The sequence below is a fragment of the Osmerus mordax genome, chromosome 10 (assembly GCF_038355195.1).
Source record: "Osmerus mordax isolate fOsmMor3 chromosome 10, fOsmMor3.pri, whole genome shotgun sequence".
Classification (NCBI taxonomy): Eukaryota; Metazoa; Chordata; class Actinopteri; order Osmeriformes; family Osmeridae; genus Osmerus; species Osmerus mordax.
In genome coordinates this window covers 18,992,159-18,995,997 of record NC_090059.1, presented here as the reverse complement: position 1 = coordinate 18,995,997, position 3,839 = coordinate 18,992,159, and positions in this window count along the sequence as shown.

Here is a 3,839-nt window from a genome sequence, read left to right as displayed (position 1 = left end):
TGAGGCACACGCTATGCCAATGCTGAGTCATCCACCACATCCGAACAGGGGCTAGGCCCCTCTAGGAACCCCGAGGGGAACCCAGGCCGGGTAACCCCTGAAGTGCTCGCCACCCGACACAAGGTGAGTGAGGAGCACCCAGAGGGACAGTAATATATAAACATACAGTAAGAAACAATGCATAATATATAAGTATAGGTCGAGCACATGGATAGCCGTCTCCGTATCCACTTGACATGTTCAGGTAGCAGGGTCAATGCGGAAGCATGCTCAGGGTCAGAAAGGCCCCTTGTAGTTAGTAGAAGTTAATATCTGGAGGGTCTCTGTCCACCTGGGGACAAAGTAAACACCATCAGAGTATATAAAAGTCATAAATTGTTTGAAACCGAGTTATTATTCCAACTATGGTATTGATCCTTAGAGTCCCGATCCCAAAGGGGTCAAGGTACACATCCTCAGATTATAAATCAGGTTTGATGTCTGATGATCCCTCGAGCCCAGCAGTTTCGTGCTTCGACCCGCTTAGGCGTGAACTCTCACTGGTTGGGGTTAGAAAAAATGACTCAGTGAGGTGGCCCAGTGATCAGAGATAAACCCACTGGGGGGAAGCAACGGTCAAGTTTTAAGCGTAGACCCCCCCCAGGTTGGGGTTAGGATAAGTGACAGGGGGGCTATCCCACCCCATTAAGTCACGGTAGGTTAGTCGTCCGGTTAAGTTTTAGGCGTAGGCCCTCCCAGGTTGGGGTTAGGATAAGTGACAGGGGGGTTATCCTACCCCCTTAAAGTCACAGTAGGTAAGCCTTCCGGTTAAGTTTTAGGCGTAGACCCTCCCAGGTTGGGGTTAGGGTAAGTGACAGGGGGGCTATCTCACCCCATTAAGTCACAGCAGGTCAGTCGTCTGGTTAAGTTTTAGGCGTAGACCCTCCCAGGTTGGGGTTAGGATAAGTGACAGGAGGGCTATCCTGGCCCATTAAGTCACAGTAGGTCAGCTTTACGGTTAAGTTTAGGCGTAGACCCTCCCAGGTTGGGGTTAGGATAGGTGACAGGGGGGCTATTCCACCCCATTAAATCACAGTAGGTCAGCCTATGGGATGGTGACGGTTGGGTTGAGGTACGCGGAGGAGGGCAAGAAAGGGAGAAATATGCAGGCGTCTAGGGGGAGTACCCGAGGAACGCAGGAGGGATAGATAGAAATTAAATAAAGGGCCTGTGTGGACATATGAGGTGCAACTGAGTGTGTGAGTGCGTGTCCTACCTTGACCGGGCAGCTAACTAAATCTGAAAAGCTAAAAAAGGTTCTACCTGGAAAGTTAAGAATCTATACCGATCCCGGGTGCAGATGTGGGGAGGACCCCAAGGAAATGCAGGGCTGTGGAAGGAAGGGGTTAATAAACAAGATACATGAGTGTCATAGCCCTGTCCTCACTGCACATGAGTGCGATGAAGATAAAGCCATGCAGACAATAGTGGTGGGAGTGGGGTGAGAGAGATATAGAGAGAGGCGCTCCTGTTAGAGCAAATAAAAGTTGTAGTCAAAAACGCAGGACTCCATTCCCTGGGCGGTGCCTCCTGCCGGGCCCATGCCAGAAATTAAGCAGGGATATACGGGGTCCTAACTGGCCACGACCGGTTTCGTCCTCTCCCAGGACTCGTCAGGTGACGGAAATAAAACATGAGCAGGAACCAGGGCCATCCTAGGCTACGGACTGACAGGGGACCTCGAGGCTACACCAAAGAAGGAGGATGGTGGTCACCCCGGTGCCCTCCTGGCAGCCCACCAGAAGCGGTATTCAGAATTATTGTCTAGGGAAAAGAGTAGAGAGGGAGAGAGAGAGGGGGAGGGCGCGTGTGTGTGCGAGGCATGTGTGTACACTCAGGGTGGTGAACAAGCTAAGTGGGAGGAGAAGATCTGTAAAAGAAGAAGCATGGGTTAGGATTAGTGAAAGGGGGTCCAGAAAAACCTGTGGAAGGAGGGGGGGGGGGGGGGGGTTTGTCTTTATGTGTGAGTGCTTAATGCACAGAGAAGCCTAAAATATGTGTGTGTGCCTAGAGAAGGAGAGAGAGGGGAACAGACCAGTAGAGAATAGTAGAGAGAGACAGAATGTGTGTGTGAGTGTGTGAGAGTATGTGTGTGAGCAAAGCCTGAGATTATGTGTGTGTGCTTATGCACAGAAAGGAACGTGTGAGCATGGAATGGGAGGGGGAGGAGGGAGAGGGAAGAAAAGAGAAAGTACATTATATTCATGCATACATATACACAGACATGCAGTACAAGCATGCACACACACTATCAGCAGTTCATGCAAACGCGTGGGGTATGAGTATGAGGTGGTAGGCCCAAGTTATTAATAAATGCACCCTATTAAATCAATCAACCAAACTAGACTAGAAAGAAAAACTTACATATGGCCCCAGAAGATGGAGAAGTGAAGGTGAGATGGGAGATCCTAAGATGGATGCTTGCAGCGCGTGGTAGCAGCAGGTGCGTTCATGGGCAAAAAACAAGTGGGCTAGTTAGCAACAGGTCCGCTAGCACGCATGCGTTCACAGCATGGTACTGAATATGGCACAAAACAAGCTAATAATTCGATAAAAAACTAGATAAACAATTTATGAACGGCAAAAGCAAGTTAGAAAAATTATTGAGGGGTGGGAAATGGTCTTACGATCACGCAGCTCCGGTCGGCAGTCACAGTCTCAAACGAACACACAGGCTTATTAATACCGGAGTATTAGTGACGGCGAAGAAAAAAGTTTTTGGAGAGAGGACGTCAAGGGGCGGGATCTCCAAATCATGTCACTTGCCATTGGAGTGTAAGGTCCGTGATTGACGTGGCGAACCGGGACGTGCAGCCAAGTCCAATGTAAACAAACACTGCAAAACTAGCAACGCCGTTCGGTAGCAGAAAACGGAGACTTGGAGATGAGAAAAAATTCCAAACCAAGAGGCAGTAGAGTGGTACAATCCTCAGAGTGTAGGGGAAAAAACGAATCACGTTTTACACAGGTGTAGAACCGGTCTGCACTGTTACGTTATGTGAAAAATAGCTGCCGCAGAAGAACGACCTGCTGCGGTGACGTCACTGAGAGGAAATCCCAGGGAAGCCCCTGCGCGTCCGTGGTCACTACAACAGGGTGTAGGTACAGGCGAAAAAATTATTATGTTGAGCAGCAATAAGGGACTGGACTACACATTAGCAGTAAACAGTAAACTAATATTATCCCTATTAATATAATATAATATATTATATAATAAATCCTTAGAATAAAAGGCAAAACCAGAACGTTCCAAGGTAAAATTAGGACTCCAAGATAATCTAAGGATGGCCAAAGTATCTAAAAAACAGTGACAGAAACGTGATAAAAGCAGCTCTCAGACTAAGAATCACCATAGAGGTCACGACCAACATAATCCAGAGGCCTAGAGCCAGCCGTCTCACAGAGAAACCACGTCACACAAGCACATCCCTACTCTGGACAGCAACACAACTCAGACCACCAGAGTCCGCAAAGTGGTCGAGGTCACATCCGATATTCCCCAATCATCAATGCAGACCATGGTGCCTAATCCATGCCCTGACAGATGACAGCCGGTAGGCAAGACACCAGGGTCACATCCGATATACCTGATGTCAACAGCCACCCCAGGCAGTCACCCAAGGCCAAAACCCCATGACAGGGCCCAAGACCAAGATCACCGCTGAGGGTGAAACGCCCCGCAGTGAGTCCAAGTGGTCCAGAGATTATGGTATTAGCCAGTGAACAAGATACTCATAAAGACACCGGCCTAGGCCTCAATGGACAGAACAGTCTAGATTCCTAGAGTAGAGAGTAGGCCT